Genomic DNA, 19,937 nt, shown 5'->3' with positions numbered 1-19,937 from the left:
TGCGTAATATGTTGATGCTGCACCTTCCATAGCACTTTTTGTAGATGCCGACGCAGCCTCGGAAGCTCTAAGCTGGGAGAGCAAACCTTGGCTATTTGTGCTGGCCCGGTGAACCGTTGTCATTGGTATTGGGCTTTTGTTTCTGCCACCAACAGGTGTTTGGAACATCAGGTAGAAGTAGCCAACACCTCAACCGCTTTAATACATACTACAAAAGTTATCACAAAATGCTCTCCACCAACGGCAAGCGATTGCTAGATTTAGGGGGTCGAAAACCACCGGACGACATCGTACACTGATTTCGGAAAGTCTTCAAAATATTTGTGGCACGCATTCCTTTATTAGTGACTGCGTCGTCTCATTATTCAAAGTCTTCAAGTCTTCCTCAAGGGCATTATATCAACCTACAGCACCAGCTTGATTCCCCTTTGCAAAATAATGCAACGTAAATACAACTGCGTTCTAATACTTTTTTATTACACATAATGTCAATGAATATGCTACAACAAGTGATATTTTTAAATATTGGCCAGAGAAGTCACGAGGTCGCACTGCCGTTGCATTCTTCAGGGTATTTGTCGTAGATTGTTTTTCCCTTCGCACAGAATACAGTGAATACAAACATGCAGCAATCCGGGATATTTCTCGCGTAACTTTGTTCGACCCAGAGCTCGCATCCTGAAAGAAATACAGGAGTCAACAAATGATGGTCATTATTAGCCACGAATTTTAACACAAATAAATTTTCTCTCGAATTTCCTGCAACTGAGCTTCTACGTCATCTACGCAACAAATACGGGTATTCATCTATATATGTTACCATATATGTATCAAGAGAGAAATAACGTAAATGTCCCATTTTTTCTTTTATTTTTTTGCTAACCACTGTGGTTTCTCAGTGTCTATAGTGTTGGGCTGCTGAGCATGAGGTCACGGGATCGAATCCCCGCAACGGCGACCCCATTTCCATGGGGGCACGAATACCCGTGTACACAGATTTAGGTACACGTTAAAGAACCCCAGGTGATCGAAATTACCGGAGATAGGACAGGACAGGGACAGATAGAAAAGGACAGGGATTATGTAAAAGATATTTGCCCGTTTTTAGAAAAAGTAAACGTCTTATAGCTGCATACCATTGTCTTGATAAGGCACGTAGAACACATCGCACGTTTTTCCATCAGAAAAAATGAGTGTGTCTATTAGATCTTTTGGGTCTGAAAATATACGAAAGCACAATATAATTTTAAGCAATATGATGTATAACTCAAAAGCATGCGAAATAAAAAGAAAATATTTTTACTTGATTCATTCTGATAGGGACAATACTAGTTGAGGTTTTTATGCATGAAAACGTTGAAAGCACATAGAGTGCTATGTAGGAGTAATTTTCTGTTCTTTCTTGTTAAAGTCTCATTTTCCTTCCTAAAAAGTCATATACGGATACTATCGCAGACAAGGAAGAACATCTAGTCCTGGCCATATCAATTTTGACACGTCTTGAGAAACAAGCCATGTTCTCATTGTGCGAATTATACATATACAAATTGTTTCCAATTAGTTCATTAAAACAGACTCAAGAGCTAGCACTCTGAATTCATTCTTTATGGGTGATAGGTAAGAGGTAGTTCCGGTGCTGTCCTTGGAAAAGTTGCATATACTTACCTCCAACTTTGTAATGAATTGCATTTCTTGTCTGGTTGTAGCCGTAGGAGTATGTGGCCTGCACAGTTTCTGAGACAGTGCAACTGCAAATAGGAAATATAATGCAGATGCTTGTATGACGGTAGAAGAGCGGCTAAATAGGGCATGGCTCAAAAACACTACATAGGCACGTATTTGTAATAGCAAATATATGGACAGCGTAAGCGTAATTTTTTGCCTCGTCAGCGTCCGCGTAAGATTCCGCATATATCTAGGTATATGTATGCGACATGCCCTTCCCTGTTATGTTAGAAGCAGTGTATGCGGGTTATATAGCCACGCCATTCTATCACTGAAGATGCTCACACCAGTTATTGCATTTCAGTCGACACTATTCCTCAGTATTTTCAGAATGGCAGCCCACACCGAAATGATATCGAATAAAACCATGACAGCGCATGCCGTTTATTGAAAATCTTTTCAGAGTATGTTTAGAGTGTGCAATAAAACTGCATTGAAAGAATCAAATTATGCAGATTTACAGGCGCGGTTGTTTGCTACCTCCGGGATCTGCCCACGACTGAGCTTTCAAACATACTCCATGGAGAATAGTGATGGTAAATTCACTTCAAGAAAGGTGAAGGCTGTTATTAATAAACGTAAATCCATTTGTTCGAAGGCATGATTCAAGCAGAGGACTCCTAGCACAACAGCCCGCTCTTACTTAGCTCACGTTTCCTTTACACTGCCAATACAGTTACGAGTTTTAGACTTCTTTTCTAACACGTTGCTATCGCAATCATTGCTCCGCCATTATATAGAAATGGTGACATTTCGTGAAAGCGGTTGCGAACTCGCACGAAATTGCACTGTATAAAAGAAGGTGAAACCTTGTATGTTAACTGTAGGCGTTCATCATGTTGACAGGTTCACAGATGTTGAGTTTTACAAGATTTCATTCCTAGCACTGGGGTGCTGGGCAAGTAGTTGACGCACTCCTTACGTAAGGGTGTAAAAGAAGATACGCAGTCAAAGAGGAGAAACTTACTCTGAGCAGATTCCTATTCAGTTTCAAATTCACCACGTGCCAAATCAAAATTTTTATCGCACAAGCGCCTTTTTCTGAGGTATCCCGCTAATATCGGTTCCACGAAGTTTACTTCTATGCCACATTTGGCTCCATGCACCCAAGCACACATTATCGGTGTATATGTATTCTCATATGTACTCAAACCACTCCTGCATTTGTGAAGATCGCTGGCTCTGTTTCCCAAGGAAATCCTCGACGTCACAAGAAATGCCGACTCGACGGCTGCACTGTGAGAAATATACGCATTTCATTGCAATATTTTATAGATAGGCCAGATATAACATTTGGGTCTTTTGGACGGTCAAATCACATACCTAACTTTTCAGTTCGTTGTAACTTTCTTATGTAAAGTGGCACGTTACATCACAGCGCTCCCATTAAACTCCTGAGTTGCACGTGCTCTCACATGAGAGCTTTGCCTTGTCCGCAGGTCTACTTGCTTAATGCGGTGGAGTGGTTGTGTGGCGTGTCTCCAACAAAAAATAATTGATTGCCCTGTGAATGAACCTCTCGATTTCTACTCTGCTTCCAAGGGTAATGCGCATGTCTACTGCAAGTTGCGTTTCTATATTTTATTTGTCGGTCCTACCATCTTTGACAACAAAGCCTGCTGCATAAATGAAATAGTTCAAATAGTTTGTCTCAAAGTATATTCTTATCGTTTTTTTTTTCATTATAGCGGTCTTTATGTTTACGTTTGGAACAAGTACAAGGTAATGTGTAAGAAATTGGCCAATCGTTTCCTTATGATAGTGTTAGGCTTACGTGAGTGGCATCGTTAGGGATAAACTAATCCCGCAAGTGAAAATCGAATAGTATTTCCTAGTTGAAATTGATGTTTTGCTGAAAAATGGCGAAACTGAGGATCAAAATCAGGAAAGAGGCTGATGGATGAAATAGCACACTGTGGTATAAAGTTTGCAAAGAGGGATAAGGTGCCTGAGTAAGGCTGGCCAACCTTTCTGAGGCACCTTATTCCTATTTACAAACGGTATCCCGCAGTGAAACTGATAATGGAATTCCGCATTGAATGTAATCCCTATGTATTGCTCAGCACGCGCACTATACGAAAAAGCTCTGTTTTTTGTCGAAGCAAGACAAAGGGATTTCATCTTTATTTCTACATGTTCCGGCACCACCTAGCTTCTGCGGGAAACTGGTAGGGATTAGAATGGCAGTAATTAGGGCCTCCTGCTGCAGACTATGCCCGCCATAGGGTGTTTCGTATGTATTGCTTTCAAGAGAGGGCTCTGCGGACAATCGTCGTTTTAGGAATCACTGGCGTCTTTGAAGCCCCTGGTTTCAGGTAGAGCAGGGGGAAAGTAAAATTGTCCGCAGTAGAGACTAGTACGAGGTGATCGTAAGATTGGAGGGAGAAAAGTACGGAAACGACAAAAAATAGAGCCGTAGATCAACAAAGTTCGCAATAGGGGTTCAGAAACCTTGGTTTTGGGAATTCCTCATCGATTTCTTCTTTCTTTTATTTTTTATTTTTTTAACATAACTAGGACATTAGGCAATAAAATAGCAATAGCTTGGTGGCGCAACCTACCACCCCGTTCCAAAGGCGAGGCTCATAACATCCATTCATCCATCTAGCCGACAGACCATAAGCAGCGTTCTTTAGATTTGGGAGGAACACTTCGGGATATAGAACTCTGCCAAACTACTTCAGCTCGCACAATAAATAAGGGGAGGGGGAGTGGGGAATTTATATTTCCATGCATAATATTGCGTGCTCTTATGGGTTGCTTGAGGTGTTTGCAGCGAGGGGGTGCTGATAACTGCTGTTTACAGCAAATGAGTAAGACGAATGAAATGTATATTAGGGTTCGCGCTTGATATTTAATACGTCCAGCCTTATCAAGCGCTGGCTTTTGAGAACATGTTACTTCAAAGTTCATACGAGATGCAATAAACATATGGTTTCGTTCATTCAAGGCTTGTGCGGAATATTTCGCTGATATAATATTTTTCTAGCTTTAGCAGCACCTTTTTTGTGTGTGTTTACTTCTTACTGCTTATTGTGGGCGCTTCCTATACTGCACAATGGTTCAATTGCGTGTCGCTATCCGATATTGTAGCCCTTTTTAACGTATCACACATTAAAAATATTTCTCTTTCAGTTTCAAAAACCACATTATAGCTGAGGTCATACCACGACATACCCAATAACGCCTTACAAAGTGTAGAGGGAGTAGGTAACATGTTTTGAAATGCAAAACAATAATGGTAAAGGGAAGTGATTGTGGAGAAGTTGCTGCCAGGTTGATGCAGAATCAACTTTCTCAGCAGGACAAATGCGGTACTTCACCATTGAAGCTACTGTGGCGTCATACTACTGTGGACTTTCTCCTGTATTGCTATGTGCAGAAAATTATCTCTGACATTTGAAATAGCGCCACTCACGGAGAAGGCCTACGATGAGAAACAAGACTTCAGCTACAGTTATGACGCTGTACGATAGCTTTGGAACGGACAATCTTTTATGCACCTTTATGGTTTAAAGACTATAGTCAAGTCCCTGATATGATATGTGTAGGTATATTAAGAGGATCTGAGGGGCTAAACTTTTTAGGTAGTCAAAACTGTTCGCGCATTTATAATGCAAGAGTATATAATGTATTGGAGGGAATCATGGCGCCGCGGTTGCCTAAATGTTATTGGTTTCTTTTAGTTTTAGCTGATTCCTCGATATTTGATATATAAACACAGCAATATTTATTGTAGTGTATTTATTTTCATTGCTGGTTTTGTTGCCTAACTGTTACTATCAGGAACACAAGCACCTCAATTCCGCACAGAACGCAGCTCATAATTTGCAGCTGTAAGAGTGTTTCGGTGAGAATGCAATAAAACTCTCTCTTGAAAGGGAGAAAGGTTATCTGTCATTACGGTACTGCTCTGATACAATAATTGGTATATATGAATTACTAGAATATTTGGTTCACATTAAGACATAAGATATACAGGGCTTAAGGCGTGCCAGAGTTTCCCAGAGCATTTCTCGTCTTCCATCGTCATTAAACGTAGCACCTGTTAAGAGCCTTGGTCATCTCCGGAACTTCACAACTGTTAAGTTTGCACTACGTTAAAACGTAGCCATAGCAGCAATACGGAAAGTCCAGTGATCTTTGAACGACATTGAGTGGTATCTATAGTTGACAGACTGCAATGGAGCCGTGTTTTTTGATCTTAAAGTCTATGAGCGTCGTATTAGTAAAAGAAAAATAAATCGTTGAGATAAGCTTTCATTGCTGCAGTGCCAGATAAGTAATATGCTGAACATTCCCAAAAGAAGTCTACTAAAAGGGAACATATCTGCTGTTTTGATAACTTCTGAGCAGCATGGAAAATGAAGTGTTTTAAGGTGGGAAATTTTGACTTTGAAGACATACTTTAGGAAATTTACTCCACACAGAACAATTTGTGCACAAGCACCTTGCTAAGTGACATTGAGCAATAAGCATTGGAGAGAAAATATAATTGTAAACATCTGTATCCAGGTATGTAGTTAGCATGGAAGATGACGGCAAAAACTGTTTAAATTAGACTAAAACTAAAAAGTTACTCTTCAGGGATTTCGGCTACTCGAGTAAAACGATTAGATACTCACTATTCACTCTCCCCAGAGGCATTTTTGAACGTGAAAACAGATGTAACTGTGTGAGCTGTCTCATTCTTGCTTGTTTCTGTCACTCTCAGGCACTTGAATTGTTGACCCCAGGATCCTGTGTCATTTTCGTATGTTGCTTTTGCGAGTACGTACGTCACGTTGTCTCCTTGTGCAATGCTCTGAAAAATGTAGTAACAGCACAAAAGGGCCGTTGAAACGATAGGCTTCTATCTTAAGATTTCTCAAAAACATTTACTGCCGACTACTGAAACATTTTGCATTACTTAGAAACTAGTTCATGCTCTGGTATGTCTCCGCATATCTATATTTTCTTCTGGGAGATTTTGACTAATTATCAGGCACCTATACTTTATTGCTGGTCTACAACATTTATTTCACTTTCTGCATATCAAGTAGCGATTACTCAGCGTGGAAATAGAGGCTTCATAAAAAATAAGCACTTCTCGGCATTCTCGCATAGAGAGCTGAAACATGGCCAATTTCAAAATATAACAAATATTCCTTGATGCTCAAATTGCTATTATGTTAACTGCCTTGGTAAATAAGCTTTGATAACATTTCATTTATCAGTATGCTCTAGCTAAGCGAAAAATTTGAGCGTTAAAACGTGTTGAACGACTCTCAACTAAAATGCACGTATTTTTCCTGAGAAGTGTTAACAATAGAGTTACAACATGAGGAGCGCCATAACGTAAACCCATTCCGAACTTTTCTATTCCAATTCTAGATTCAGCCTTGCGCGATTGGTTAAAAACGCTTTTGCCCCCCCCCCCTTCGCCTGTCTGTCAAATGACGTCACGAAAACAGCTATCGCTCGCATGTGATATGACGTGTACACACTGATTACGCATGACTGGACATAACAAAAGAAAAATAGTTATTCTTGATTCGACGCGATTCAGCCATTAGTCAAGGGCAATTGGTGAAATGCTCTCGGGCTGCACCCACTTCACGTCCCTGTCCTGCGACGTTACAAAACCGCGAAAAATCACCGCATCAACGTGACGTGTACGCGTTAAAGGTGCAATATGAAATGAAAGTTTATTTCCATCTTTTAAGGTACAGATCTTGTAAGATACAGATGGAGAGGTGGAGGAAAAAAAGCTGTCCATTGAACAGCTTGACAAGTCCCCCATCCCTCATTTGGACAGAAGCAGCATCAGATTCTTTCATTCGAATATACGCATGTATACCGTACATACATATTATTGCACATCATATACATAACTCAAGAAGTCACGAAGATCATCAAGGAAAAATACACATATAATGGTCATAGAAGTATTACAAATTAATCACATACATCAGCCGGAGCTCATTGAGAGACGAAGAGAAGAGATTGAAACCAACCGAATTGTAATAGTTTAGGAGTGTGGGTAATGTATACCTCAGACACTGTTTCCCATAGTTTGACCATGGTGTCGGTACTGTCCAGTCTTCAAAGTGTCTTGTGCTATAATGTGTCTTGTGCAAAGTGTCTGTTCAAAGTGTCTTGTGCTATAATAATAATATTCCGAAAAAACAGAATATTCTCCTGAGTACCCGCAGGGGACCCCGTACCGAAAGGAAAACAACATGTCTGCCGCCGATCACTGAGGTACTCGCTACTCGAATCTGCAGGAGGTATTGAGTATATTTACGTACAATAAACTTTTTTGCGTGGCCGTGTGACGTTTTCTAGAACTTTCGACACGTTGACGACCTCGCTCTGCCAATTCTTCATTGCTAAGGATCCGTTTTAGCGGCATTCTTAACATTCCGTTGCATGCCGCCGCAATTTTCGACCAGCCACCTCAAGCTAAGTAAGGGAAAGTGGACCAATCGCAGGCGCCAGCACCACCCTCTTCATCCGATTGTCAATTTTCAATGCATTGGCTCGGCCCCATTGAATCCCCCTCAACTTCAGCCTGCTCCTCGCCTCCTTTCAGCCAATTGGTTAAGACAGTCCGCTCAGTTTAGACAATGGTATTCGTTTTAAAGCAAGCAAAAGTGACCGCCTATAAACGAGGAGAGCATTTGATTGGTCTGTTCAGATAACCCTGCGGGCGACCGCCCGATGCTTGCGTCGGCGGTTACCCAAATTTGATGTCAGGATGTTGGAAGAAAAACATCCTGGAATAGTTGTACGTTGGAGGGCCCCAATATTTAAACTGATAGCACTGTGACAACGTTTACGTAACGTTTTCAACAAACAATTTGAAAGCATCATTTATCGATTTGCTAGTGACATAACAAACGGGCACTGAAAACCCAGAAGGACGCTGAAGAAAGGTGTTCAAATATTGTAATAGGAAGAACTAGGGTATATTATCTGGAATGCATTGTTCTTATCCGCATGCTGATACCAAAAATGTAGTCGCCTTTAGCATAACAAATCTCCAATTAGACAATTTTTTTATGTTTTCTCGAATAAATTGAAACCACTTACTTTCCAGGCATCTTGATAGCTTCCAAGCAATGTTTCATTCAACCAAAGAGGCTTGCTCTCCGTTGATTTGCCGATGTCACTTGAAGCGACAGCTGCGCAAAAGAGAGAAAGCAAGAGTGCTACCTGCATCATGAAGTGGCTGCGAAGGCAGATGTAGTGAACCAGGCAATCCTGCCTCCAATTTATATGTGAGGTGCTTGAACGACAAAGAGCTTCAGCAGCCATTAACGGCGTCACTGCATGTGTCAACAAAGATTTACTTATAATTCATACCAGCTGTAGCCTTAGAATAAAAGTTCAGAGATCTAGGAAGTTTCAAGCACAGGAGTTGCTATTTAGAAATCGTTCTGAATTACGCACATGCAGCTCTCATTTCTTTCGACGCCCATTACTGGGAAAACAAGTGACATAGGGCACAGCGCATTAGTCGGTGCATTTTTCCCTTGGCACATTCCATCACGTTTACAACAAAAGCTATCTTAGTTTTTATACCTTACCGTGTTTTTCAACGTGCAAGCTTTTTGCCAACCCTAGTGATTCACTGGCTGGGGCGCCTACATGTTGAGAACGAAATCCTGGTGCCTGCTCCCAGTGCAGGGAGCGCATTGCGATGTTGGCAAAAGAGAAAGACAAATACGCGAGAGTGGGCATGCATGTCGGCCGAGATGCAGGGTCACAGACTGAAGTGGCCTAAAATATCTGAGAGCCTACGCTGCAACCGCTGCAACCATACGGCGTGTGTGGCATTGTAACTAGAATCCGAGAAACATGATTTGGTCAGACTTGCCAAAGAATTAAAGATATTAATCTTTTTCGAAAATGTGAAGAAACTGGCTTGTCTAGACGGGACCATGATTAAATAATCGGAGTGTGTTTTAAGTTCAAAGTCGTTTGCCTTTCTTATTTAAAACAGAAGAAATATTTGTTGTTTGTCCGAGCCATCTAAATAAACGCATGATTTCCATATAAAAGCTTGTGTTGCTAACGCGGGTCGAGCTGCTTAAAGAAGGGCTACGGGAAACAATGATTAAACCAACGGTGTTTTGATAATTCTCACTCACACTAGCAGACCCGACACCAATTTCGGTCTGCTGACTGTCGACAACAGCATTTTTTTTCCTTCGCGTCGACGCGTCTGTGACATTATGCCAACGCCGATATTCTGCCGATGGTCGGTGGAGAACTCAGCTTCGGTGCAGTGTCACAGAGACGCCGACACAAAGGTAAAAAACGCTCTCGCCGATAGTCGGTAGACCGAAATTAGTGTAGGGGCGGCCTATGTCAGTGAGCCTTTAGGAGGAGCTTTGTGCTTACTGGTCAATTTTTCTTTCAATAGTAATTGATTAGCTAGCAGTTCAAAACTAATTTCATCCATTTGTAATTATTTGCATAAATTTTTGAGCTTCACTATAAAAGTTTTCATCGCATTTCACAACAATATACTTAAGAATTTCCAGCTCACTACATTTTCCTCACTTATTTGTTCAACATGTGAACGCTATGGGGAAAATGTTTAAAGCATAAAGGCCAACTGAACACGTAACCACCAGTTTCGAGGAAGCGAGTGTAGAGCTTAAAACGTGTTTCAAAAGGTCTTATTTTTGCCCGAAAGGTTAAGCACCGATTGCTATAGCAAATTAGCAGATAGCTATGCGAAGGAAGGGGTAGTAGTTTTATTAGCCGTACGTACTTGTAAACATTAACCTACTATATAAATTAACAAACACACTGTCACGCACGCACAAGTAAACATAAGCACATCTCACTTGATGACCACGGAAACTCGATGTCAAAACTCTGAGTGAGGAACCGTGGCAGCAGCAGCCACCGAACTCAAGTTCGTACATTTCTCCCTTCGAAGCGAACATAACGTCTGCAACAAAGTGCATGCCAAAGTACCGTCACTATGTGCACTCTGCAAACACCGCAGATCGCTTTGAAGATAAGGCCCTCGCGGGCGGGCACTTTGGCCACGTCGCAGATCAGTTTCAAGATACGGTGCTTTTGCGGCCTCGCCGTAACCAGTAGCCGCCTGAGAACAACGCCCCCCTCCCCCGCCCCCACTACCTATTGTCACCCCGTGTATCGTTCGCGAAAGTAGAAGGTGCGTTCCTCCCCGCCTTTCCTCCTAGCACACGCAAGATTGAGCCACGTTAGCCAGCTCACCCTAGCACACTTTCCCTCACACATACAGCATAGGGCCCTCGGTGACGATTTCATCGACCCTGGACATTATACGGAACCTTGCGGCGACGCCAATGGCGACTGTAGAAATGAGCCTGGATTGTCCATGTACTTTCTATCACAATAAAAATGAAGATACTCAATTGCTTATGTGGGCACCATCAAAGAGTACCTACCCTTTTGCTATTCCTACTGGGAAACAGCTGCGTCACAGCGGTATTTGTTTCTTTCTATTGCGATCGTATTTGTATGGATACTTCACGCGCATTTTTGCCGTCGCGTTGACAGCACATGGAGGTTTCGTATTAATTCCAACGGCGATAAAATCGTCACCACGCTGCGTATGCTGTATGTTCGAGTGAAACCGTGCGAGGTTGAGCAGGCGATGACGGCTGCATCTCGCTTACGCAAAAGAGCGAAGTGGGAAGGAAGCTCGCCGCCTTCCACTTTACGTTGACGCGAGACGCAGCTCCCAGGTCAATTCGCTCGCTGCTGCTGCCGCGTTTCCGCACTCCAACATATATACAGCGAAGTTCCGCGGTCACACAGTGAGCTATGTTCATATTTGCTTGTGGGCGCCTGACACCATACTTGTTAATTTGGTAAACATGCGTATGTTCACAAATTTTTGGCCCATAAATCTGGTACACTTCGTTTGCTCGCTGTCCACTAATTTGCTATCGCAATCAGATGCTTTGGCTTTCGGGAGAATCTGTGATTTTCTTTTTTCAGTTAACTGCAGTCCTATTCATCGTCAACATCCAAAGGCTTTGAGATATGTCCTAGCAAACAGCATGACGTGGCCGCTTGTTCTGCGAACGGCAGCGAGCAGCTGCGCCATGGCCTTAAGGCATTTTCGCGCTCATCATGTCGAGCATTGGTGATAACCTTTTGAGGCCTTTTAAGGTGACCACCGCAATGGCATGTGCGACACGTGCTGGCTTGTATTCCCCTCACATTTATTTTTGCGTTTTGCACCGCAATAATAAGACGTGGAAAAAATAACTGCAAAAATTTGCGACCTGGAAGCAGCTGAATATGATGTTTCAAATGTGTCACACAATTCGACATTCTAGCTTACACAATAATGAAATCATTATTATTTCGGCAAATATTTAAGAATAATTACTTGATCACTGATAACACAAAAAACTCACCAGTGTGCGCAAGGTGGCTGATAATAAAACCCGCTTAGTCTCAACGTCGTATCTCGTAGTTGGGGCACACACGATTGGTGGAATACACGCTATTCTTTCACAGTCAAAGGCCGTATCGACGGAACTACCAAGGTGGGTAAAAGTATATTCCTTTGCTCTTAAGTTTCCCCTTGCACACAGCAATTACGTATATGAGCTCACCTTTGCTAATATTTGGTTATATAAAATTGATACAGTTTTATTCATTAAGGGCATGACACTTGATCAATTTGTTCAATAGTAAACCTAAATATTGTGACAAAGAAATTTCTCACCCTGAAGATTATCCTGCGACCCCAAGGTTGCGCGCGAGGACTCACGCACCGCGGCGATCGTGGCGAGCGAAGTGGCGGGGAGGGAGGGGAGCACCGAGACCCGCTGCTCACCTTCAACGAAATAACCACGCATTATCAGCTGTCGAGGAGGACCTTCCCGCTTCCCCACGCTAAACTTACTAGACCACAGTCATCTATATTCAGAATGTTGCAAACAAGGTCGTTCCCCTCGAGAGGCAGAATGAGCCTTTATTCATCGGACGTAGAGCCGCAATGTCCGGATTGAGGCGAATCGTACTGCTCGCTATCGCACATGCTTTGGCAATGCTCCGCGTTAAGCGGCACCGTGTTCAGCAAAGAAGAAGACTGGATGGACGCCCTGCGAAGCGACGACCAGCAGACCCAGCTCCGGGCCGTCCAGAGGGCTCACGAAAGGGCGGAGGCTCACGGGCTTCCCGTCCCAACGTGGGTGCGGCCCGCGACCCCTGCCGACCACTAAACCAAGAGTGGGTGGGAAGGGGTTCCTCAGGACCCAATAAAGTTCTTTCCTCCTCCAAGGTTATCGAACCATAATTAGAAACGGAAAACAAATAACAAGATTATAAAGAGAATGTGAGTAGAATATCTTGAAATAATGAATTAGAACCATGTCTAATAAAAGTGGAAGATAGTGTATTCATTCGACCGAATTCCTGGGAATACATGGTCACATAAAGATATACATTTGCTTTCAATAATTCTAACCTACTCCGACGTGAGAAGTGAGCGTGTTAAATTTGGTCCGCTTCATTATTATTCAGTAAAATGAATTGGCGTGTCTTACAGAAGTCAGTGGAAATAATAAAGGAAGTAAAGCCAGGACTTAATTATCTGAACCACTGTTTGCCTATTTTACACAAATAGAAAATATTTTAATGTCTTAATACGTATCTTGTTTTTTTGCAAATTCTTACCTAAACGGTTTATTTTCTCCCCCGAGTCGTTTCTTCACCTTAATTAAGAGCTCTCTACGCATATTATATTTCACATAGACGCCATCTACGCCTTTAGAGAAAAAGAGTATTCGAAGAAACAAGGGTAGACGAGATAATGTATTTTCCATTGTCACGTACACTGCTGCTAATAGCATTCCGTTCGGTACCTTTCGGAGTAAATCGCCTAGGTTCGGGGATTACAAGCCACCACAAGGCGACGTAATTTTATCAAAAATAGCCACGTGAAATGTCTAGCCATTCCTCTCGTGCACGTTTAAAATGTCCGCCAACGCGCTGCGAAGAACTTATTTATCAACGTTCATAGTGTCACATTACCCTGATATAGGCTGGGTCAAGACATGACGCAATTTACGCTATTTCGAGTCTTTATTGACCGAGGAGACGTCAACACACTTTTCGCGTTCAAGGTAAACGTCGCAGACTAATCTGTTGAACAGGAAACAAAAATTACTTTTCAGGTTCGGGCTGCGTTCGTCAGTCATTTCTATAGATGTACTATTTAAAGCCTTCAAAACGTCTTTGCTTCCCGTGAAGCCAACGCCGTCATCCTACTGTTCAGACAGCGACCTTATAGTCAGCATTTACGCCACTATAAACTGAAAGTAAACAACCTGCTGCAGTTCTCACGCTTGTTAGAAACGCTTGGAAATCGCGTTGGCGTCACTAAAGAATATTTCAACAGTTCATAGATGATTCCTTGCTTCGGAAAAATCCGAAAGAGTATTGCTGAAGCAAAAAAACACGTACAAACGTATTGTTTATTTAAGAAGTAAGACTATGTGAATAGGTGCTAGAACCCTCTATATAGGGTTAAAGTGTAGTTGTCTAATGCAGAAGAGTCAGGGTGAAGTCGATTCCACACTATACTGGTACAGTTGCCACGTGGTTAAATATTTAGTGTCAGACCTCGCTTGTTTCTGCCTCAGGTTGAGTTCGTTGCAAATAATTGACTTACGCTTTGAAATCTCGATGATCGCACCTTTTATACCAATAGTGTTGTTTTCTTTTTAAATACGTAAGCATTCATATGCCTACCCAACAGGGAAATCCGTGCGTCCGTCACGCAAGAGGTTTTAAGATACTGATTGCAGGAGAGAGTGAATTGACCTTCGTGCTGCATCTCTCTTCAACGCGCACTAAGCGGTGCGAAATGAGCGCATATTACTCCATATGCTCTGTCCCCTCGATAACTGTGATTGTGACCATGGCGCCACCTTCGAAATGCGGCCTCCGTGGCCGGGTTCTTATTTATTTATTTTTTATTTTATTTATCCATATACCCTAAATACCCATTAGGGCGCTTTGGCACAATTGTAACTGGCTCCCTCCCCATAGGGGGGCTGTTACAATTGTGCCAAAGTGAGGCAATTGGAGGCAAATGTGAGGCAATACTTCTGAGGCACTTGTGAGGCAATTGTGAGGCACTTGTGAGGCACTTCTCACGCCATTGGTGAGGCAATACAAGCTTTTCTTCAAAAGGAATCCCAAACGCCCGAAGTCAGAAATCATGTAATTACGTAAAGCTCCCACAAATTATCCCCCAATCGCGCTCCTATGTGTAGGGTAGAAAACCGGTTAAGCTTAACTGGTTATGAATCGAATGTCTGATGTTTAATGGCGCAAGGATTAGTACGACCAAAGAGCACCATGCTAGTGTTAATGAGTTCGCAGCGGCCTGATGGGTTCCGCAAAGGTAATGTGACGTGGCTGCAAAGGGGCCTAAAAAGGTTCACGTAAAAAAATGAAATCTATGTGTAATAAAATTATGGGAAGCACTGTTGACATGTACGATGAAGATTAAAATACATTGACAAAGAATGATGCAATGTATAAAATATGTGATAGTCGAGAGATATAAAATTATCTAGAGCACTACTGCCTCACCGGGGCCCTCTAAACCCAAGGACCTAGAGGGATGTGCTATATAAAAAAACTACCGTTGCGGCATCCTCTGGAATGAAGACGCGCTACGAAATGTAACGGCTTGTAACATTTAGCACAAGATCTTTCAAGAAAGCGACGACTGCTTTGGTCTTAAAGAGGGGTTGTTCACCAAAAAACATAGCCGGGTGCTGAGGGACGCAATGGCGGTATTGCAAAAGGAAAATGTTTTCTCCTGTCTGTTTCGGCTTCCCGGCACTCCATGAAGATGTGGAGGATGGTCAGCCGGTCGCCACATCTACCACAGGGTGGAGGCTCATTACCGCCCAAGAGAAATTTATGAGTACCAAATGTGTGTCTTATTCTTAGCCTAGTAAATAGGACATCTGTTCTTCGTGTTCTCGTAGTTGGGTGCCAGAAACCTAACTTCGGCTTAATTAAGTGAAGCCTAATATTCGCTTCAGTGTCCCACAATCATTGCCAGTGGCTTCGCAGTTTGTTTCTTAGGCTACACTGGTTAACCTCCCTGCCTTTCCCTCTTCACTTTTCCTTCCTTCCTTCCCAAGTCATGCATGATTTGTAGAGTAAAGCAGTAGTGACGGAAAGGAACTCTGATGAACTTCTCGAACAACGCTTTTATTTTATCAGGCTTTGTCTTCTTGTGTGCTCCAATCAATTGCGTGCTCGCATAATTCTAGTACTCGGTTGACACTTTTGGTTTAGAACTTACGGAAAGCCTCGATGCGTTGCTGTCGCTGCGTGACGTTCTTATGGCGTTTCTGCTGGCATGTAAGGATGCGCTTGCGGTATAGTGGGGCAGACGTTTTTTAAACAACATCGCTTTACTGCATAGTCGGGGCCGTCTTAGTTTGTAGGTGCGCTCACAGATGTCTGTGCTATGGTTGGTCATTTTCGCATCCCAGGTCTACCTGGAAGTAAATTGCTTGAAAACACGTATATATATTCGAGTTTACTATTCGATTTTTTAACTAATATGCTCAAAAAAGGTATTTCATCTCCATTGTTCTGTACTAGAATTCTGTGGAGCTTCTACAAAAATGTTCTCTATGTGGGGCCGTCGAAGTTTCTCACCTAAAATGATAAAACAATAAAAAATCTTAAATAATCAAACAACGTGCTGCTTTGAGCCCGGTGACGTGTGAAAAAAGAACTTCGCGAAGTCGTTCGAATTTACTGACATACAGAGCGTGTTAATCCTCGGAACTAAGATAAAAACTGTTGCGAGAACCAAGGACTGATATTTAGCCAGAAAGACTAGCAATTGTTTCTTTGTTTTACTGATGCCGCCGCGTATATTGTGTGAATGCAGGGAGTTTACCTGTCATTTGCAGGTATAAACTGCATCACCAGCTATTCCTGTATTTCCACGTACATACGTCAGCCTCATTCTTGCCCTTTAGTGACGGCATTTGATAGTGCAAATGGCATAGAAGCGAAAAAGAAGTTCAATTCCCTTCGCATCTCGCACTTATATTTCCCCGAACAATGTCCTCTCTTCGCCATTAGGAAAGGATCACGAGCCTGCATTTTGATAGCGTTTATGTCAACACATTCTGACTCAGCTAGTTTAAAGGATAAAGTGTTCTCGTAAGCAGAGCTACATTCTTTTGAAAAGAAATGTTGACCAGTGACGCACGAATATTTTTTCAGCGTGGCGCTATTTCATAAAATGGTAGACCTTCCCGGTATCGCATTGGAGCCTTGTCCTTCATTTTATAAACTTTCGCGATCAGCATCCGCTTTTAACTATTGTTATGTATATTCCGGACCAGAAGAGTTTCCGTCTAATTCTTGATTTCACTTAAGTTTCCCAAATTAATCTAGATGTGCTTGGAGTGTATTGCTTATTCTACGTTTTTCAACTATCTTTATACATGCCGTGGAAACGCAATTTCACACTTTGAAAAGCGCCTCTTGGATTATGATAGAGACCTTTTAGGTGTACAGAACACGCCTTATTTGCGTAGTGGAAACCGTATGTTAGCGGCAATTTAAAATAAAATCTAAAAATACCTGAGTTGAGGTTTGGGTACCCTATAATTACATACCGCGAATGTACAATCAAAATTAAATACAGTGGTTTCAAAGGTAGTTGTTGCCACTGTTTTTGAGAGCCATCTGTGATGAAAACCATTGTGTTCCTGTGTACCAGAATAATAAGAGCCATCCGAAAACAACATCTGTTGAACCATTTTGTTTAAAAATTTCGGAAAGACTCGATGCGTTGCTGTTACTGCGTGACGTTCTTATGATGTGTCGGCTGCCATGTAAGGATGCGCATAATCGGTAGCGTCATAGTGTGTAGGTTGCACGGAACACCTGTGTCCGGTGCAACAGGGCAATGTTGCACCGTACACGGGTGCACAGGTAGTAAAAATAAATGCGGAGCGCCTCAATGCGCTGAGCCTCATAAGGAAATCGTGGTCTTGTCATGTCGAACCCCTGAACACACGCTAGGTATGTAATGATTTGGCGAAACTCCATGCGAAATAATTAGCTTCTCTCAAAAAAAGTTAAAACCATCTATTGCACGTTTAATTTTGTCTGGTGACATAGCAAAGAGACGTTAAAAAATGTCATTTACGATAATGAATGCTTTGAGAATGAACGCCTCCAGTGAGTCCTGCTTTAATCCAATCGTCTGTATGTTAGTCTACGTCAGCTAACATGCTTGGGAATATACGTTGTGCCCTGGTCTCGACCTCAGGTAGCAGAAGTATCTTTACCTCAAAGTAAAACCGCCAGTTTTGAAAATGCGTGCGTAATACCTTACGAATGATCAATTGAGAAACTTTCACGACAACCTTCGTTTTCTTGTTTTCACGACAAAGGTTTAAAAATGACTAGTGACTCCGTTTGAAGCTCATAATGAAGTAACCGGACTCTAGAGCCCTTCTGGAGTATAAGAGACTTGGACAATGGTCCGAATCGTAGGTGACGCATGAATAAATTCGAGGACCACAGAAAACGTTTTCAGAACATTTGTTAGACAGCTTCTTTTCTGGCCCTAGTAAAGTACTGCCACCACTAAGAATATAGTTACCCTCTCCATTGAGTCCTGCTTTGATCCACTCGTCTATGTTAGACAACCTGCAGCTTACATATTTGGGGATATACGTGATGCTCTGGTCACGACATGTGGTAGCAGAAGTATATTTGCCTCAAAAAAGAAACCACCAGTTTTGAAAACGCGTGCATTATACCTTACAAATGATCAATTGAGAAATTTTCATGACAACCTTCGTTTTCTGGTTTGCACGACAAAAGCTTTAAAAATGATTAGTTACTGCGTTTGAAGCTCATATTAAAGTAGCAGGACTCCACAGCTCTTCTGGAGTATAAGAGACTTGGACAACGGTCTGACTCGTAGGTGATGCATAGGTGACAAACGTAACTCGTAGGTGATGCCGAGGACCACAGAAAAACCTTTTCAGGACTTTTGTTAAATGTTCTCTCTTCTGGCCGAAGTGAAGCACTGCCACCACTGAGAATATATTTCGCGATCTGTTTTATTGATTCGATGATCGCTCAGTGCAAAACATTGCACAAACCTTACGTGCCAGTGTTGTATTGTCAATAAGGTGTGCGACCTTCTATTGAAAAATAAAAAAAAAAACATCCAATCCCGAAGCATTAATAATCGCATGTTCAGGCAAACACTGCTGCTTGCATGGTGGAAGCCACTACAGTAGGCAAGAAAATTGCTTACGTTTCCTTTAGTTATTTCACTTTGTTGCAAAGTTGCGCTACAAAGGACGAGTTCGCGGGAAAAAAATTCCAGCTGAGGCTGTCGCGTTTCCATGGTGAAATACAAAAACCGCCCGTCTTCCGTGCATCGGGGGAAAATGAAAGATCCACTGGCAGTAAGAATAAATGCGGAGTGCCTCATTGCATTGGCCTTCATAACGAAATCGTGGTGTGCACGTAGAACTCCTTAATGTAATTGATATCCCTTTACCATTAATGCAGCGCTCATACAACTGCGCTCAATTCAGGGCTCATGCAAGCAGGAGAAGGCAGAATGCAGGCCCGACTCCACAATCAAGAGGAATGAGTGGAGCATTGATGGCGAATCCACTTAGGTTTATCCCTGTTGCTGTCGATGACAATTGCTAAATGTCATACGCTGTGAAAAACCTGCGTCACTATATGGAGGATTTCCATCATTATACAGTGTAATTACAGGTAAAAATACAGAACGTAGGTCTTATTTCAAAAATACGTCAACCGCTGCCGTTATCATACGAAAATGCGCCATGTTTTAAGTTTTACGGACATTTCAGTGTAATAATACAATGGGTACTCTGTCTTGCGCGAAACAGGCAGAATTCCGTATTTTTGTTATGCGAACATCTGTTTTTTGAGAGGAAAACTATACACGCTGTCTGAATGAGCGGTTGTACTCGCAAAGTTTCACATAACAATATTCTATTGAAAACGCAAACTGTACGCATTACGAAGATATGTACAAAATCTGACAGCTATAGCCTTCTAGGAAGAGGTCAATAACAGGTCGTATAAATAGACATACGCCTTCTCTATACCAGCCGCAGTTTTCCACGCATACGGACCTTGTAACTCTTGTT

General features: G+C 42.2%; 1 long non-coding RNA gene across 1 annotated transcript; it reads right to left on the bottom strand.

Annotated features, from left to right (window-relative positions):
- Window positions 1–1,135: 1,135 nt before the first annotated feature.
- LOC142564546 (uncharacterized) lies at window positions 1,136–8,916 on the bottom strand. Its single transcript, XR_012824599.1, has 4 exons — window positions 8,800–8,916; window positions 6,351–6,529; window positions 1,666–1,748; window positions 1,136–1,217 (listed from the first exon to the last, which is right to left on the bottom strand). It is a non-coding gene; the product is annotated as an uncharacterized LOC142564546 (long non-coding RNA).
- Between the last annotated feature and the right edge of the window lie 11,021 nt (window positions 8,917–19,937).

This window comes from Dermacentor variabilis, chromosome 11, assembly GCF_050947875.1.
Source record: "Dermacentor variabilis isolate Ectoservices chromosome 11, ASM5094787v1, whole genome shotgun sequence".
In the NCBI taxonomy this organism is placed as follows: Eukaryota; Metazoa; Arthropoda; class Arachnida; order Ixodida; family Ixodidae; genus Dermacentor; species Dermacentor variabilis.
The sequence above is the reverse complement of the archived record's forward strand: the minus strand, read 5'-3'. Positions and strand labels throughout refer to the sequence as shown.